The sequence below is a fragment of the Melospiza melodia genome, chromosome 2, assembly GCF_035770615.1.
Source record: "Melospiza melodia melodia isolate bMelMel2 chromosome 2, bMelMel2.pri, whole genome shotgun sequence".
NCBI classification, from domain to species: domain Eukaryota; kingdom Metazoa; phylum Chordata; class Aves; order Passeriformes; family Passerellidae; genus Melospiza; species Melospiza melodia.
The window spans coordinates 11206524-11221033 of record NC_086195.1 but is presented as its reverse complement, the minus strand read 5'-3'; the positions used below and the strand labels follow the sequence as shown (position 1 = coordinate 11221033).

The following is a 14510-nucleotide window of genomic DNA, read 5'->3' as shown; positions in this document are numbered from 1 at the left end:
ATAACTCATTTAAGTCTTAATTACAAATAATCATACTTTATCACAGGTTAATTCAGAAGCTAACTTTAATATTCCATTCCAGAAACAGTTATATTTATTTCAGTTTTTAGAAGTGACAGATAAATTATATGCCTAGATCTACACACAGCAAAAATTAAAACAAAACAACAAAATAAAAACCTAAAACAAACAAAAAACCCAAAAACCAAACTGTTTTTTAGCACATTCTCAGTAGATTCTTTTCTATTTACTACAAGGAATACAACTTCACTTTTATCTGTTTCAGATTACTTCAGTGGTGGAAGCACTACTCTACTTTTTTATCCCACTTAGCAGAATTCATATATCTATGTGGAATGATTTTCTGTTTTCATTTTCTTTGTCCCGCTTACCAAATATATTTTCTATCATCTTCTATTTTATCTTCTATTGCAAAATGTCATCATAGATCCCACATGTCTATCTATATATAGACATCTGCAGGCAAAATGCAATGAATTTGTAATGCTTGATAATAGGAATGCTTCAGAGAGGCTGCTTGGTTTTGACATAGCCTTGACAACTGCAAGTGCTTCTGATGAAAGCCTGCTTGGTTCCCTTCGAGCTCGTGTGGCTGAACTTTTGGTACATCACTTTACAAGCATTAGTTTCCACTGGAAACTAAAAAGAAAATTTTTATATGAGATATAGGAAGGAGGAGGAGGAGGCAGAAGAAACGTGGGTGGAATACTGGTCATGGGCAATACAATGCAACCAGTCAAGGAAGAAAGACAAAGAATTGGGGAAAACAGTGATCAGGCATGAAGGTAACAAGCTTAACTTTTTGTTTGTCAATGTCAGACAACATCCAAGGCAGGGGAAAAAGGGTGATAAAACTTTGCAAAGGTGCAAGTATCTCCCAGGAGTTGTGAAACAGATGTTACCATTGTATTTGAACCTGTGTTTTAAACCCAGAGCTGAGCCTGTCCATCCTTAACAGTTAGATCCAAGCTAAAACAAAACACAACATAAAAATACATGCAAAATAAATTCAAGGAAGCTGTAAGCTGGTCCAAATTAGGCTCCACAGGTGTTTATCTTTTTAAATACATCTTCTTTTAATATGAGAATGTCTGTTTGCTTATGAAATTTATTGATGTATACCTTCATTGTTAGGCAGTTATAATTTCCTCTAATGAAAAATAAAGCAAATTTTAGTTTCAGCTATAATAAAACTGGCCTATTAATCTAATTTTTAATTGTACAAGAAGACATAACTGTGTTTGATTATGCATATGATGGTTATTTACTCTTTTACAAAAAGCTCTTCTCATATTGTCAACTTTTTTGCCTACTTGAGGGAAGGAAGGGATGTAGAAGCATAGATACTAAGTTATTTACCCTGATATTTTTCTTTTTTATGGGCATATCTCATGTACATTCAACGGTTTTACTGACAGCATTTCAGTCTGATTTGGCAAGCAGTGAAAAGAGTGGAGTACAAATAATTCCATTGTCATTACATTTTTTTTAAGTCACATAAAATTGTTCCCTCCTAACATTCTTTGAGAGAAGGAAAAAAAAATTCTTTTTATTTTTCTTCTAATGGTGGTTTTTCATCTTCCTTATATATCAAATTCCCTGTAGATAACAGCCTTGTAAATTGAAGTCTAGCTGAAATGGAGAGACAGAATGGTTTCCTCTCTTAGGAAGTAAAAAACTTTATTTCTTAAGGATTTGAGGGGTTTGCTGATTTTTTGGGTTGGTTTTGTTTTTTGGGTTATTTTTGCACTTCACACATATTAACGTTAAATTACCTAGAATAGCAGCATTCTAACTATTGGTCCTTTTTGATGATAAGAGTTAATGGATATTATTCAGCCATTTTACTCAGTAATTAGATTTGGAGTTCACTAATTTAAAGTCACTGCAGTAATCTCTCTGTAGCAATTTATGCAGTGCTCTTACATTAAATTCATGGATATGGAGCATGTAAATATTCCAATGAGATCAGTCTGTACTTAAGAAGCTTCAGGAGGTGAGGTTGGTCATTGGAATATAAAAAACTATGAGAATTAACAAACCTTTAATATGTTTACTTTTTAATTAATAAACATTTTTTGCACAATTGTTTTAGTCCTTCTCCATGAAACTATCCTATTATGCAGTCAACAGTACTTCAAAATGAAATGTTTTTTTCTACAACCAGAATGCTGTTTGCAAACATCACATCTATCCCCAGCAGAGGGTATTTCAGGATAAAATGAATTTGTGTTTTTAAAAACCAAAGTGATTTTTACATGATATGCTGTACCAAGAACAAACACATTTTAGAATCCACTGTCCCAAGTCCATTGCCAGGCCAAAGTCTGTGATTACTTTTGCATATGGTTCCAATCAAGAGTCATAAACAGATGCAAATTTTACTGTTTATAGGTGTAGGTTTTTATGTCTTGCAGCTCCTGCTGCACTAGAAAAATTTGGAAGAGATGTTTAACATGGCTGGAGAGGGACTTAAAGGTGGAGCAACTAAAATTAAAATCAAAACAGCTGTCTGAAAAATAATTTAAAATGTTGGAGAAGGTAGGATCTCAGCAATGGATACAAACTGAAGTACAAGGATGCAGAAATAAATTATTCCCGTCTAGAAAGCAAATATATTTGAGAGAAGAGGAGAAAGATTTTTGATTACTTGAGAGTACAGATTAAGTGAACCACACTGCAGGCTTCCACTAATAAGAATGGTCCCACTCTTTTCTGCCATCCTGGCTTTACTGCCCCTCTGTCTCAGCTTGAATCCAGCAATGCTGCACCTGCTCATTGAACCAACTGAAATTAGACAGGTAGAAAAGGATTATAATTATTTTAAAAAGACACATGTTAGAACCAGAAGAGATGGGAGGAAACACTTGGGAACATGCTGCTGGAGAGGAGGATGGCAGAGAAGGACTGTTCCTTCTGGCTGCATCCTGTGTTACAACAAAATCTCACCTTTACTGTTAGCAGAACAAACATGGTGGCTTTTCTTTCTAGGTTTAATTTGCCTTTTGTAAACATTTGCAGCTGTTTTCTATTTGGATGCTATGAATACTTACATTGTACTATTATCTAAAATTAATCAATATTTGTCTTCTCCCCCATTCATTTCCCTTGTTCATTATGTTCCCTTGTTCAGTACATGAAGCTACACCTCACTCAGCATGGCATTTCTCTTAGCAGCCTACAAACCGTCACGTTCACTTTGTCACTATAACACCCAAAGTTTGAGAAAACCTCTATGCATGACCACTTAACTACAGTTTAATCCTTTTCTATATACCCTCTGTCAATATTTCTGTATCTGGTTGGACATTGCCTAGTCCTTGAAAAGTTATTGTTTGAAAAAACTCTTTGCTTCATTCCAGTTTCACTTGTTTTGCTCCCTATAACTACTCGGAGGGAGGCTGCAGTGACATGGGAGTTGGTATCTTCTCTCAAGTAAGAAGTGATAGGAGAGGAGAAACTGCCTCAAGTTGTGCCAGGGGAGTTTCAGACTAGATATTAGGAAAAAATTCTTCACCAGGGAGGTTGTCAAGCTCTGGAACAGGCTGCCCAGGGACTGAGTCACCATCCCTGGAGCTATTTGAAAGACATGTACATGTGGCCCTTAGGGACATGGGTTAGTGATGGCCTTGGCAGTGCTGTGTTAACAATTGTACTCAGTGTTTGTAAAGGTCTCTTCCAGCCTAAATGGTCCTATGATTAACAAATTTATCCACAAAGGTCTCTTTCTGATAACATTTAAAGGCTTCCAAAAGGCTTCCCTGTCGATATTTTCTTAAAACAGAGTTTGTGTTTGACATTTCCCCTAGACTGCCAGCAGGCAGGAAGCATTTTGTGGCTCCTGAACACTTGGATAACATTTTGCAGATTGTGGATTCCACCTGCAGCTAAAAATAAGACAGCATAGAATCTCCCCATTTTCCCAAATGGAAAATATCTTGTATACTACATTAGGAGTGTGTCTCTTCCTGTGATCTTTGAAGTAACCTGTGATTTTTTCTAATGGAGTCTCTTACTATATTATTCAGCACACAGTATTTACAATCTCCACTATGTTTCACATCCTATGCATGCTACAGGATGCAAATATACAGTTCTATAATGAAACTGCATTACCCAGCTAGTCAGGGCATGTTGAGTAAACACTTTGCTGAGGATATTTTTTTAATAGAATTGTTTTAGAACTTTAGTCAGGCAATAAATATGCAAAACGCCTACAACTCTGGCATCTGGAGTCAAATGAGGATCATCACAGGCCTGAAAAAGATGCAGCCCTTACTGTGACATTTCCAAGGCTTCAGTAGCTGAGTACCAGTGGCCCAAAAAGAGCATTTTTTAGCCCCATGTTAACAGAGACTACTTGAGAGGTCATTTATGTCACTTAGTGCTGGCTGAAACCTACTCTGTTACTCTCTAACTTCTTTTCCCAAACCTGCACTTCTTCAGCTCAATTTGTTTCCCCTTCCCTACATATCACTCAAATCAGTTTGACGTTTTCAGCAACTACAAAAGCTGCAGTATAAAAGTATGAAATGTATATGAATATCTCACAATACAAATTTTAAATATGTGCTGTACCCCTGTTTTCCCAGGATGTCCAAGCAATTTCTTTGCTAAATTCTACACAGATATCTAACACCATTTTTCTAATTCTTCATTTTTCAGAAATATGATAATAATAAGGAAAGCAGACCTCTCTACATTACCTAAAGATCTTAAAAGGAGTTTAAATATATGGTCTAATTAACAGTAATCTAACATTTTGGACTACCATTATCAATTGTTTAGGCTTTTGTTTGCTTGTTTGTTTGGGGTTTATGTTTGTTTGTTTGTTTGTTTCGGTGAGAAGTATTCCCCCCTGTTTTTAATTTCAGTCACAAAGCATGAGAATCATGTGCCTGAACCCAGATATGGAGTTCCAGTTTTCAGGCACTGTCTCCAAGGAATCCCATCTAGCCTCCAGCTGCTGTTTGTAAAAGTTTCTCATTTGTAATCTCTATACATCTACCAGCCCTGTGTGGCTGCCTCAGACACTCAAAAGTGTATGAAATGGCAAAAAGTGCCAGATTTTGGAGAAATTGGGTTACCCTTTGATGAGAGCCATCTGAAAAGTTGAATAAGTGAAGCCTTGAGAACCAGAGAGTTTTTTGAGGGTCAACTGAAAAAAATTCACAGAGAGTAAATTTTTTATAACTAAATAAAAAAAGAAGCATTTTAGAAGTATTCTAAATAGCCCTATAGATGGGAATTTTAGGGTGTCCTCCCTAGTAGTACACCAAAAGATTTGCCCTCCATTTCACCCAAGTGTGCAATACTGAGAGTGTGTTTCCATGTGCTCAGGTGAGACAGATGTACAAACTTTCTTTTAAGAAAGAGGAAGTGTTGCAGCACAGTATGTATGTTGGTTACAGACACCCTGGAAGAATACACAGAACAGATTCCAGATTTCTTGGATTTCCTTGATTTCATGACATGGCTGCCTTACTTTTCCAGGCCATTTATGCAGGTTTTATAAAAGTACCATGGACATCAAGTCCTGCTCACTCTTGGTGAAACAACCAAATTATGAAAGTGACAGAGTAGGAAATTCTGCCAAGGTATTTCTCAGAATGACAAATCCTTGGAGGCCCATCACTGTGACAAAACTGAAGAGAAAATTAACAGTTTGAAAATAAGATAGAAACAAACAAAGTATCATAATGGAAATTCCTTCTTTAAAGTTGTGCAGTTAAGAACCTTGTAAATTCAGTGTGGTCCCCTTGGTAGGAATTCTAGCAAATAAATAGCGACAATTTTCAGTTTTCAGCTTCAGCTTTCTTCTTTTCTTAACAGGGTTACAAGTTGATCTCCTCTAGGTTACCAGTGAGCAGAGAAAGGGATTATGAAAGTTACTCTACACAACACACAAGGCTAACACACAGTGCAGTGTATAATATATTCTTACTTGGAGCTTTTTCAGTAATAAGATGTTATCCCTTACTTCTCTGTGCCACAGGCTTTAGGGGAGATCCTTGGCATCTCAGATGCAGTTAAGACACTAAGTGATTTATATGAATAGGGCATTTTGTTCAGACCAGCAAATAATTAATTATTTGTCCCTTGAAGGGTTTGGGCAGCAACGATGTCAACACAGAAGCTTCCAAGGCAGTAAGATTCCCTACCCAAATTAACCATCAGACATTCACTAAAATACCACAGTCTGAATTTTTATTAGAAAAAGATCAGTGTTATGAAAATCTAATTACCTTAAACAAAATATAAATTACTAGATCCTTTAGTAATGCAGTAAAGTAGCACTGCATAGGTACATGAGATTTTATATACAAGCTGAGGAGACAGCTGAACACTTCTGAGCTTGTCTGGGGCAGGTTTCTGAAAGTGTCCTCTAAAGCACACCCCTCACTACCAAAGTATGCTACTTTATCATGTATTGGGTCTCTAAATCTCACACAAAATATTACCTTACTGTTTTAGGAAAATAACTGAAATGAAAGAAGTTTAAATTTCTATGATTACACCTTTTATGATTTTTTTATCCCTGAAAAGGCTTTTGTTACAAAAACTTACTGTAGTAATCACTCAGCAGGAAAAAAAAAGTAGAATTTATTACTATTATGATATTATTTAGTTCCATCACACAATGTTGCATTCTTTTCCAAGTGAAACATTGTCTTTGAACTGTTACTTAGCATTTATGCTGTATTTCAGTTATTGCTTTAGAATTTTATGTATTTGACCTAGGTTCTGCATTTTCTGTCATAAAAAAGCATGCACTGAATATTTTTGGGGGTATAAGTCAGTTAATTTGAATGTAATTAATTCCAGTTTATGACTGTTCATGTAATTTGATATTTTAAATGAGGTTTCAATTGAATTGCAGGTCCTTTGGGAAGATGGACTTCAAAACTGTCATTTTCAGAATGGCTGTGTTAGAAAAATATTCTTCAACTTGAAAGGAGTCAAGAGTCCATATCAATTGAATAAAATGCAAAGACTTCAATAGAATGTAATTACTCTGTTTCACTGTTTTATTCTTTAGTATGTCTTTACTAGCCACAAATGAAAGCCAGGTAAAAAGAAAAAATCCTTAAACACAATAATTTCAATATTTATAGAGGAATCTTCCATTCTAAAGTCACCTTTCCAAATTAATAACTCTAGAAGTAAATTATAAACAGTGAGTGCTGCAGTAGAATATAATTATCTGGGAGAAAAGAAAAAAATCTGGGAAAAGAGAATTGCCAAAAAAGTTCAAAAAAAAAGTTCAAGTAAGTGGCTTAATCTCTTTTACCAAACTAAATGCAAATTTCAATACATCCATCAGAAAATGAGTTTCTTTCATTATGTTCTGGACCTGAAATAGTGTGAGAAGCCTTATTTTCCCTATATTGGCACACTGACCTAAATATATCTGAGGAAAACCCAAGGGACCTAGTGAGAGCAAGATATCACATAAATGAAAATGACAACTTGCAACTTAGAATTCTAAGAGGAAAGGATGAACATTTCACCTTTCCCTGTAATCCCTTGAGATCCAATAAGTATGATTTTGCCCGTAAAAATAACTGAGTTAGAGCATATGAAGTTAAATCTCACCCAGTATAATTAATTCTTATAGCCACTAAAATTTGAAATAATATATATAAGTAAATACCAGCTAGATGTAACCCAAAGGTTCTAAATAGGGAAGGTTTTGATTGGAAGAACATCTTTCTCCTATACCTATTAAAACAATATTATAAAAATCTCCAAGACTATAGGGAGAGAAAAAATGCTGGAATCTTTAATTTGAAAACATGCTTTCTCATCAATCATAAAATCACAAAATCATTTAAATTTGAGAAGACCTCTTAGATCATTGTGTCCAGCCATTAACCCAACACTGCCAAGCCCCCAAGCACTGTGTACTCATGCCTTAAATACCTCCAGGGGTAATGACTCAGCCACCTCCAGGACAGAAAGGAATAATTGGGAGTCTACACCAATTGCTGGGTCAGACTTTTTCTGCTGAGGCTGAGTCCTCTGCCCCTTGGCATTGCTTCATGCTGCAAGACCCAGGGACATTCTTAGACAGAGTAAGCAAGAGATAAAGGCCCTTGAATTAGGATAAATGACACAGAAGAACATCTGTTGAGGGCATGTAACAAAATTCTTGCAGATTCACATAAATATTGTTACCAGTACCACATTTGTGTTTCTCTGTTTAGCTGGACTGGAAGGATCCCTCATGCTCACTGGGCACTGTGTCTTCTACACAGCATGATGGAGGAAATTAGCCCTCATAGCAGAGAAAAATTCATTTTCTTAATGACTTTGGACAGTTATTTTGTTAAATGCCCTGGCACCTACACTAAAGGCTGCTCCTTAAAATCCTGTAAATTAACAACAGTAATCTTTAATGAGGAACACAGGACTATTTTAACCACTGACTTTGTTACAAATGAAGCACTTAACAACAAAAGTTCAAGAAATCCTATGTTCTTATAGTTGAGTCATGTTCTAAAAAAACCAAAAAAGTACACTGGACTTTAAGAAGAATAAGTCTATTGCAAAAATTTTGAGAATCAAATACTTTTCCTAATGTAAAATCACTGATAATTGGAAACAGGATCAAAATAGAAACTAAGCAACAATGAAATTTTTTTTCAAGATTCATTCCTCACACTCATGTTGTATTGTGCTCTATAAATTAAGTCCATAGTCAAGGAGGTATTGTATCAGAACTATGTCCATTTTCATGTATATAAGAATTAGATTAAGATTGTAAAGAAAGATTAATATACTTTAAAAAAAAAGAGTAGGCATTCATTACAGTAATAAAATAAAAAAAATACATTTTATACCATAGTGTACTGTACTTTGCATTCAATGTATATTAGAAATTCCAAGGAGGACATCTTTTATCAAATCTATGCCTTCAGATATGTTATATTAATCCTGAATAAAAAGATAAACCACCTTATCATGTGTGTTAAAATCACCTTCAATACACATGTACTACATCATGCAATATCATGATATTACATCTTCATTACTAGTGAAAAAAACCTAAAGTTAATTAATCTCTCAATATATTTTATGGCCTACAGGTCTGTTCTTTTTAAGATAGTACTATGGAGATCTCATCAGTTTGTTAACTAAAATAATTTGTAGTTATCATATAACTTGCAGTTATTTTTAACATATTTTACTTGGAAATTTCTGTGGCACCAATGAACTATGTGTTATCAGATGGCACATTTTTCATGATAGACTGATATATTGAAATGCTAAATTTGAAGTCTGTGTCTTACTCATTTTTGTCTCAAACTGAAGAAATTAAGGAGTTATGCTCTGAACAATTTTCAATTTGTGTGGCCTTGAGACAAACATCATCATGGAAGCAACACAAGCACTCAAAAACCTGGCACTTTGAGGTGCCATTCTGAATTTCTAGTTAGAGTTGAGTACAAGGTCAGAAGTTACTGCAAGGAAAGAATTATTTTAACAGAATAGCTAATGATATAACTTCTGACTGATGACTTATGCCTAGATCTTCAGAGGATAACTGATAAATCTATAAGGACAAATTTTGACAAGCCAGTCAGAAAGCCAACAGTGATTCTACTTGACACCATTTCAGGCAAAATGTTGATATCAAAGGTCGACTCCTTGTAACACTTTGCATTTCTTTAAGTATTGCCTGTTCCTCCTTTTGGCTCTTCTCAGACTACAGACATTTTTTCTCTCCAGAGTCAATTGAATAGAGAGGAATAACACTAATTTCACCCAGAATTTAAGAAGGCTTTATTTTTCCCCCTCCCCTGAAGACGTGAATGATAACTTCTTAAACAAGAATGCATTAAAATGCAACAGCCTTATTGAGAAGAAATGCCTGATAGTTAAATTCTACTTATTCAGTTGGAATAAAAACCACCAAACAACAAAACCAAATGTGTTTTAAATGCCATCTTTCTTTGTACTGACTAGTTTCTACTTTGTAGCTCTTCTTAGTTCTGAATATATTTGCATGTGCATACATTTTACATTCACATCTACACAGCAATTTACCTTTGAGATAAAACTGCCTTCTTGTAAAATATAGGAGTAGCAGAAGGCAATAATGATGTAACAGTGAACTTATTTTCAATACCACTTATTTATTCTGGTTTTGTAGCTTGGGGATTTACAAAGCCCCTGTTAGTAAATAATTCATGATTCTCATTAGAGTCCTGGTTTTTTTTTTTTGTACTGTAGGCAAAAAATATAATTTGCAGTTTGCAAACAATGGATAAAGAGAAAGTTTTGACCAGTGTTGTGACCTTGTTTGCCTTTTTTTTAGTCTTGTGCTACAAGTGTAACAAGGGTATCACCTGACTATTCCCTGAAAGAATATATTGCTGAGCTTTCTTTAATAACAACCATACAAAATGCCAGTGTTTTACAGGATAGACCATTGTGTATATTTTGTGTGTATTTGTGTCTATTTACATTTCACATAGTACGCATTTTCCTAAAAGAAACGATATTCTGATGCTAATAATATACATGATTTCAGAAAAATCTGAATACTAAGGATAGGAGTAAGTAGAAAATGATGCAAGAATCAGCAAGGGGCTAATAAAGGCAGTTTATAGCATTAATACTGACATAGTATCTCTTTGTGTAATCAGATAATGCCCTTGTGGAGAGAAGAAAGGCAGTAGATTTCACTTACCTGGAATTCAAGAGACATTATCATGCTATGCCACCAGAAACAAACAATGTGCACATTGGGAAAACTTTGATTAGTGCACTAGGAATGACAGAAATTGAAAAATGTAGCAGGACTATTCCTGATTTATTTCAAGATAAAAATTGAAATTGTTCTGATTAGATACTTTCCTTATGATGATTACCCAAGTAATAAGAGCACACTGATGAAATATATTTGACACTAAGCTGCTAGAAACAGAAAGAAGGAGTTAAAATGTCAGTCTTGAAGGAACTGCCCAATCTACATCACTAGAGTTACAAAAATAGAACTCTCAGTATACTGCAATTTCTGTCAGAGTGACAAAACTGAAGAGAAAATAAGCAGAACAAAGCATAGCTGCATACAGAGAACAAAACACTCTCAGCCCTGAGTACACTGAAAAAGAATTCAACAAAACACTTTCCTCCTCTGAGGGGAGAAAAGTTAATAATAGTGCTGATAACATATTCATTGAGATAAAGTTGAATTCAACTTATATTGCTACTACTTGTATATTTTGAAGTAAAGCAATAGTTTATTCAAAATGAATAAGCAGATGCAATCAGTTTTATGAAAAGCCACTGGTTTCCTGCTCTGCTCAAAGATTTAAACATAGCTTAAACATAAGTCATGGAAAATTGGTTTGTACTTACATTTTTAATAATATATGATTTATCACGAACTGGATTTTTTGTTTGTGTATGCAGTTGGGTTTTTTTTTTCCTTTCTGTGAGCAGCAAGACATTCCTGGTGGTCTTAGCAAAAAGTGCAAGCAGAATATTAAATATTCTAGGTATCTTTTTTTTAATGCAGACAAACATCCATCCATGTAAATATACTCAGGACTGGTCACCTTAAGGCTACTTGTTTCCCTTAGAAATGACAGATTTTTAAATTTTTTTTTATTATTATGAGATTATTATTTTACTTTTAAGAAAAGCAATATAAACAGGCTTAAATAACAAAAACACAAACTACAATTTTTGTACCCAAGAAAGTTATGGTAATATTTCCAAGGTGGAAATATTTTAAAAGGCACTAATACAAGTATGTGCTTAGAGCCCACTGAAAGCAGTGATGTAGAAAATGTGTGTGGACAGAAATATGAGGAAGGACACACTAAGGACAGGGACTGCATGTACATTTTTCCTGGAGACTCCAGCACCTCATCATCTATAAAGGTGTCACAACCCAAACCAAGACAAGAGACCCACAGTGTTCACATCTCCTCTGCCTTCAGTTTGTGCATGCAATCTCATGAAATCATGACACAAACCAGTATTTATTTATTAGTATTTAAGTTATGTATATGTAATATTGATGGGGCAATCCTTGGCAAGAATAGAACAATGTACAGGGACAATGAATTTGTGAGGTTATTCAACAAATCTTTCAGTCCAGTAACACATGGCAGCAAAATAAAAATACAGCCACACTGTTAGCACTTTATAATGTCCACAATATTGATTTCTGACCACTGTCAACATTTCAGTAGGCTGCCAACAGAATTAATTAGGTAAAGAATCCACTGAAAGGAAGATAAAAATCTTGAAACTGTTAGAATTAAATTGAACAGGAGGATAACAAAAGTGCATGCTTGAATGAGGGGGTGGAGGTTGTCTCACTACAGGAATTTTGCATAAAGTGGATATTTTAAGTCAAATTGCAGGAAGAAATTGATGAAAAAAAAAGTAAGACTTGATCAGAAATGGTTTTAGAGAGTTCTTAGGCTATGTTATTGCTTAAAAATAGCTAAAGAAGGAAAAAAAATAAACAACACTGCCTTGACTAAACTTTTTCTCTTCATGGTTTCTTGGGAGTACTTAGTAAAAATGCTGTTCAACAGCATAATGCTATATAACAACTTGATTATTTTTACAAATCCTGAAATTAATTCTGCATCAAGCAACAGTGAAACTCTCAGTTTATACTCTTCTCCATTCTGACTGAAAGACAGAAAGACAAGAAACAGCAGAGGAGAAAATTATAAGCAGGAGAAAGATGAAATGAAGATTCAGTTTAGCTTTTCATTTTGATTAACCTGTAGACTGGAGCTCAAATGCTGTGCTAGAATATATAGGGGTTTGAAAGATAGACGAATCTTTGCACTTTATTCAGCTGAAATACTGAACCCAGTTTCAAACACTGAGCCTCAAGAAAGATGAAGTGCTGTAACTCTAGTGAAGAGGAAGCAGAAAAGAAGAAAAGATCAGAGACCTAGAAAACATAACCCATGTTCTACAGGAGAAAAGAGGAAGAAACAGGTTTAAGTACATAAAGGATCATTGGGAAAAGGATGGGAATAATCTGCATAAAACATTAACAGACTTTTAAATTTGGCAAGAAAGTTTCATGTTAGATATCAGGAAAAAAGTTCTACCTCTGAGGCAGCAAAGCTGTAGAGGTGATTGGAAAGGCTGTGATCTACTCAAAAGAAAGATAAAAGCCTGTGAGAAAAGACAGATTCAGTGATGCTGTGGCAAGGAGTAAAGGAATTGGATTAACTTTTAGGATCCCATCCAGATCCAGGGATTTCTTTATGTTTCAGGCAAGTAAAGAGACACCAAAAATAATTAATCAAATTTTAAAATTAAGAAATCTTCACTATAACTGAAATCTTGGATGCACGCAGAATTTTCAAAATATAATTAGCTATTAAAGCCACTTTTATATGTCTATTAATACAAACCTAATGCCTTTACATTGATGAAAAAAAAAATAGGGAATCAATTCTAATTTTTTTTTATTATATATACGTTTGCACTACACTAAGTCAGCATTGATTTAAATTTTTAGGCATTTTTTTAAATGAAACCAGGCTGTAATAGCCCCACTACAGTCATCATTTGTTGCAATCTACTTGGATTTGTTCATGATTTTCATCTTTGACATGATAGACTTCAAGGGCTTTTTGTGCCATTAAATGCTGTAGGGATAATTGACACTAACTATACATTCTAAGAAAAAGTCATGACCTTTATCATAACAGCTGAGCTATCCCTTCTTTACTATATCCATTTACTAAAAAGTAAATCGGAGTCAGAGAGAAAATATCAATTTATTAATTTTTTTTTAATTATATTATTTAACCACTTAACCTAGACTCACTATCATATATTTGATTCTCACTTGTCAGGCAGCTGGAGAAAGGCTTCAATAGACATTTGTCAAAAATTTGAAGTTGTCAAAAATTTGAAATTTTGAGAACCAAATTTTATCAAAAGCTCAAGAGATCGTAAGTCCAAATTTACATCTTCTAAAAAGCAAAACTTTACTTCTCCGCACTCATGTAAGATGATATTTTTAGAGGTGCATTTTCAAAGATAATTATTTTACTGTTCAACTATCCCACAGCAAAAGGCAACAGGCACTGCTCTCAGTCTACAACATCAGCCTGGGACATGAAACATTTCCTTGTCCTCAGGTCTAAATCTTTGTCTCTGCTGTGAAGTAACATAATGTTGATATAAAACCTCAGTCCACATCTTCCTTCTGATATCCTGGCTTCTACGCAACATAAGCCATGTAACATTCACCAGAATGGGTTCAATTTTTGAGTCAATCCTCTAATCTGAGCAATTGTGATTTAGGATTTGAGACACTCACTAAGAACTGCACCAGCTGCCAAATAGAAATATGTGACCACCGACTGACAGTTAAAAAAACATGGGTAATAATAGGAGAAAAAAATAAATATCCACATATTATTTCCAGCTATCAAAGATAATATCCTTTTTTAATTAAAAATGTGTGGATTTTTTTTCTTCATGTATAA

At 34.5% G+C, this 14510-nt stretch overlaps 1 protein-coding gene across 12 annotated transcripts in view; it reads right to left on the bottom strand.

Annotated features, from left to right (window-relative positions):
* DMD (dystrophin) overlaps positions 1-14510 on the bottom strand; it is a 1043904-nt gene that overhangs the window by 475481 nt on the left and 553913 nt on the right. The gene's annotated exons all lie outside the window — the stretch shown is intronic.